The sequence below is a fragment of the Oratosquilla oratoria genome, chromosome 15 (genome assembly GCF_046742065.1).
Source record: "Oratosquilla oratoria isolate Oo_2021 chromosome 15, ASM4674206v1, whole genome shotgun sequence".
NCBI classification, from domain to species: domain Eukaryota; kingdom Metazoa; phylum Arthropoda; class Malacostraca; order Stomatopoda; family Squillidae; genus Oratosquilla; species Oratosquilla oratoria.
Window position 1 is genome coordinate 43863049 of NC_134791.1, and position 6313 is coordinate 43869361.

Sequence of the window (6313 nt, forward strand, 5' to 3'; positions counted from 1 at the left end):
ATGTATACTGCGTTTTAGCGAAACGTCTATATACTCTTCCTCAATAATCATTCCTAATGTAACAGATGCAGAGATTACAAGACATAATATACACTCTGCATCTGTTACACTGAAAATGCTAACTGCGTTTAGCGAAACGTCTGTATACTCTTCCTCAACAATAGTTCCTAATGTCTACTGGAAATTTATCATTTCGTCTGTCCTATGACCAAAAATCAACGTACAGAAGTCTTGAAAGTCTACTCAATAAGCTTTGTAGCGCCGAATGCGCAGTTGTTTTTAACAAAACATGTTTAAAAGGAAACCTGCTGTCAAGATTTACGAATACACACACACACACACACACACACACACACACACACACACACACACACACACACACACACACACACACACACACATATATATATATATATATACATATATATATATATGTATATATATATATATAGTATATATACATATATGTACATACATATATATATACATATATATATATATATATATATATGTGTGTGTGTGTGTGTGTGTGTGTGTGTGTGTGTGTGTGTGTGTGTGTGTGTGTGTGTGTGTGCACATATTGTTTTGTATAATGTCTTCCTCGAGCACTTTGATTGTCGGTGTCCAGCGACTCGTGCCTCATCCGGGTCGTCTCTCGGTCCACCGCGGGCAGAGGCCCTGGTCGTGTCTTCCCGTGGTCGCCTCGGGACCAGAAGGCGAAGGAGACGACGAGCAACGCCGCGCGGCGACACTCGAAGAGCTCTCCCCAGTCCCTCGCCCGATACTCGAGGTCGTACCAAGAAATAAGCCGGTCGGGAACATCGTGACACCGAGGACCTGAGAAGAGTTGCCTTGGATCGGCCGGGTGACGGGGCACAACAGGAGCCTCACTGGACTCCGACGCCCCAACAGACTGCGGGTCGCCCGTCCTTCGACGAGGGATCCGTCGGCGCTGCCCGACCGACTGCGATAAAAAGGACGTAAATAAGAAAAAAAATATATATATATATACCGGCTTCTCCGAAAAAAAAGTAAAAGAAAAAAATGGCTTTGCCGGTTGAAAAAAAAAAAGTAAAATCATAAAATACAAAAATATCAGAAAAAAAAAAATCGCCATTCAAAAAGAAGAAGAAAAAAAGAAAAACTATATTAAAACAATAATAAAAAAAAAAATAGTAACTGACAAGGCACCGTCCTTCGCCGTGGGTGCCTTGGTCTGCAGCGCTTCCTCGCTCCGCTCTTACTCAGGGCCTTTCTTTGGACGGCGCAACGTCCGACATTAATATGTCGCACCTTTCTTTGCGTATAGATGCATGGCTACCGACTATAAAACATAGTCTGTGTGATTCTACTTTACTGTAATCATATAACATAAATTGCTCAAAAAGCATGCGACTGACTGGCTGAGAGCCCGCAGGGCTGGGTACCCAAGGCGCCTGCGACAGATGGGAATTCGCCCCAATGGCCGAGCCCCCGCGTTGACATCGATCTAAATCACACCGAAAATAGGAAATCCCTCAATGGGACACGTCTCCCTCCGGCCCCTGATTGGCTGAGAGAATGGTGACGTCACGGCAATGGCAACGATTGATTCGCCGAGAGCTGTGACGTCACGGCAAAGAAGACGACTGATTGGCCAAGGGCGGTGACGTCACGGTAACTGAGACGAATGATTGGCTGTGAGCGAAGCGAGATCGCCCGAAGGCTGGAGTCCCCGCCTTACACCGTTGAGCAATTTTGCCGGGTTTTGCCGTGTTCCGGAGAATGATCGGAAAAAAAAGATCAAGAGGCACCGGCTACACCAGGACAATTTTAAAACCGAAATAACTTAATCTTTTTATCTATAGGATACAAAATTTTAGTAACTGATGAAAACACAAAAATCCTGTTCTCCTGGACCTCCTCCCCCAAAGATATATATATATATATATATATATATATATATATATATATTTATATCTATATATATATATGTGTATATATATATATATATATATATATATTTTCTGATCAAAATCAACTGCACTGGATGCTTTGATGATCTTAAGGTAGGAATTCTTGATCTTTTGAAAGATCTTCTTGTTACTTGTAGAGAGGGACTGGATGAAATTATTCATTTCTCTTTTATGAGTAGCATAGCTCACTTATAGTGCTGTTGTATGCCGACTTGATTATTTATCTTCTAGTAACAGAGGTAACTGTTGACTATCTTTCACCAAAACTCAGAGTTTTTCGCCTCGATCTGAGGCTTCTTCAGGGTGGTTTCTTATTGTGTTCTTGTGTATAATGCTGGAAAATTGAACCTTGATTTCTGTGGTATTGTAGACGGCGTCGCAACGTGGTTCAATTTTCCAGCATTATACACAGGAACATGATAAGAAACCACCCTTACAGAGTCTCATAGATCAGACTGAAATCATCCACCATGAAGACGACTTCAGAACGCTTCAAATTGCTGAAGCCGTTTCCATCACTTGTCAACGTCCTTCCATCAACGTATAGCAGAGCGTAGATTTCATTTTGCCATCCGCACGCCCACATGAGAGACATACTCCACTACAAAACACCATTGGCTCAACAATCCACCATCTAACCAATCAGCACTCGGGACGAGCCAATAGGTCTTCCGCCAGAACGCTTCGGGATCCCGACCAGACATTGGGTTCACACGGCCTACCTGCTAGCCAATCAGCATCGAGCTTCACCCGCGCCCGGTTGACCTGATCCCGTATATATACCCTTACATGAATAACTTTCCTCACTAGCTAACAATACAAATAAAAAACTAAAAAGGTTTAAAAAACTAAACACAAAAATCCAATTAAAACTATATAAGACACTAATAAGACCACAATTAGAATACCCTCCAATACTCAACACCACATTAAACAACAGTACATACAAACAACTACAAGCTACACAAAACAAGATCATAAGAAAAGCACACAAACACACACCTCCTTACAACACTACAATGGAACAACTACACAAACAAGATAAAATAGAACCTCTTAACACAAGATGCCACAGACTAGGAAAGAAAACATGGAATAGCCTTACAACCGTCAATCAAGACCTTATAGCTCAGAGCAACAAACTAGACACAGACAACATTCCTGACTACCACTGGTGGCCAAGAATCTCCCCTAGAATAAACACCAATCCACCCACACCATATTACAGCTAATTCTAATCTACACACATATCCAATAAACAAATCATATTTAAACTAAAACTTAAATATATTTAATTGGTCAATGTCAATGTCATTATGTGTAGTGAGGTAGCGTGTTAACCACACGTGTCGTCACTTAAATAATATGTACCACAAATCTTGCTTCAATAATTTCATCTTTGACTCTTGCTTTACAAAAATTCTTAACTTGCTTCAATTCAGTTCAATAGTGTAATTAAGATAAACATTAATCATAGTCTAATTAAGACAAATTGCCGTGCATATTATTCCCATGTTTTATAATTAAGTATATGTGCATACATATGTGTGAAAGTGTTTACACTGTATTCACATGTATGTATGCAAAAAAAAAAGATAATACGTGCGATATACTGAATTTACCATCAAATAATGAATATTAAAGGAGAACGCCAAAGAACAACTAAATAACTAAAGAGATAAATAAATTAATTAATAATAACATCAAAAACTCCCTGAGGAGCCGGTTTAAAAATCGCACTTGTTATCAAAACATATGCATGTACATACTGTGTAAATTCCGACCCTCCCCTTGCTAGTGGGCATCATTAATACCCAAACAACTAATACCCCTTAAATTCAACAACCTATATAAAGGCAAATTAAAACATGCATATTCAAAAAAAAGTACGTACGCACCCCCTGGTCAACCTCATACGCCCTTCTAACAAAATGACCAACACGTCCGTCCAACCATATAGAAACCATGCAAGTGGGTCTGCCCCACTCTGTTATACTTAACTTCCTTCATTTTCAATACTGTCGTCTTCTACTAACACCCCAACCCTCCTCCTTAAACCCAGCTTCAAACTATCTATCCCCCCCCCTTTTTTTTTTTTTTTTTTCCTCACTAAAGAATCGAGACACCACCGTAGACTGACGTGCGCAAGCTTGCTCCGTAAAAGTCGTAAAATTAATATCGACGATATTTTCGTACACCGTTACCCGAGCCAAGGGCATTCTCTCGCTCTCTCGCTCTGACGGTATTTATGCCCTCATAACACCCCTTTCGACTGCACATTGCCCTTGCTGGTCTTAAAACTTGTGCAGTCGACTGGTGGGGGAGGGAACCCCCTCCTGGGCCTTTCCCGCACCTAGCGGACCCAGCATAGGTGAACAATCCCCGGCGACCGAGATATTTCTAAACTCTGCCAATAGATACGCGGGTACCAGCCGACGCGGCGCTTTCCCTTAACCACCGTTAGGCCACGTAATCACGCGAGCACAGACCGTACCCCTGAGACCCCCCTCCCCCTCCAACACAATTCCCTTAATTTTTCTTTCTTTTTCATACACAACCATAACATACACACACAAACTAACACACGCATAACTTTAAAAAGCCCTAGCGCCTCGGCGCTATGGGCCGTATAAATATCCGAGAGAGCCGGCCTACGGCTGGACAAACAAAACGAAGCACCATCTGGAAGCTCTTGTCCAAGCTAGAAATAGCCATTCATATATTATTTACCAAAGGCAACCAACATACGGCAATAGCGGAAGACAGGATCATCGAAGAGCTTACCAAAAAGACCAACAAAAATGAATTTGCTAAGGAAGGACTTGAGATCATTGACCCCCCTGAACTAAACGCAAAAAGAACTCTCGTAATCAAGCAAGTTGACGAACACATCCACAACGAAGAACCGGACACGATATACAGAGACTGACTGAGACCAAATACAAAAAGACACAACAGGGTTACTTCGACATCCGCAAACACAAACCAACAGACACACCGCATTGGACAGTCAACTGCCAGTAACTCAAACACACATGGATACAATACGCATAATACAACACAATGTACAACACTGGACATTCCACAGAAGTAATCAACTAACCAATCACTACTTAGCACAAACACCAGACATCATACTACTCAATTCAATAGGTAAACACACAGTCAAAATATTTAATTACAACACACGCACAAAACACTTACAACGAAGACAACGCAGGAATAGCAATAGCCGTAAAACGAAAATCAAATACAAACTATTAGACGACTTTGACGAAGACATGTTAGCCATTGAAATACACACAAACAAAGGACCCATAATCATAGCCACAACATACCTTCCACCACGAAGACCATACCTACCAACACAAGACATACTAAAAATCACACAAAAGACACAACCAACATACATAATAGGAGACTTTAACGCAAAACACTAAAACACACATACAACAATCACGTAGGAAAATGCATACACCAATTAATTACACAGAACCACCTCACCTTCCTCGGCCCAGACTTTCCTACAAGCATTACAAACAACGGAACAAGCAACCCAAATATGATATTCACCAACCGACACCACCACCTCACATACAGAATACACCCAGGCGACATAACTTCTTCAGATCACATACCACTACACTTCACTCTATCTACCACAGCAATCACAATACCCACACCACCTAGACTTCTATACAAAGAAGCAGACTGGAAGAAATATAAAACAATATTAGAAACAACAACAGAAGAATACAACAACACAGAAACACAAATCAACACAAACACACAAATAAAAGACACAAAATACATAGACGACAAAATAGACAACTGGTACAAATTAATACACAACGCAATCAATCAGAGCATACCTACAACACACCACAAACAACTACCCACCCCCAAAACATCCAAAACTTTAAAACAATGAACATGGAAGGCAAACAACATAAGAAACAAAGCCATAACAAACAACACCTGGACTCCACACACAACACAAACAATTAAACAATTACAAACACAGATACTAGAGGAACACAAAAAAATACGAAGAGACATGGAACAAACTAATATCAAACACCAAATTCAACCCCAAAAAAACCACAAGACTTCTGGAACACAATTAAAAGACTACAAGGATCCTATACTAACACTTCACCATACATCACATATAATAATGACAAATTACACGACGCCAAAGACAAAGAAAACGCATTCAGACAGGTATGGCAAAACATTTTTCAAATCACACCAGAAGAAAACGCACAATTTGACACAAACCACGAAACAAAAATTCTCACACACATAACACAACACTTCCAACAAACACAACCATATACAAACATAGACTTAGACAG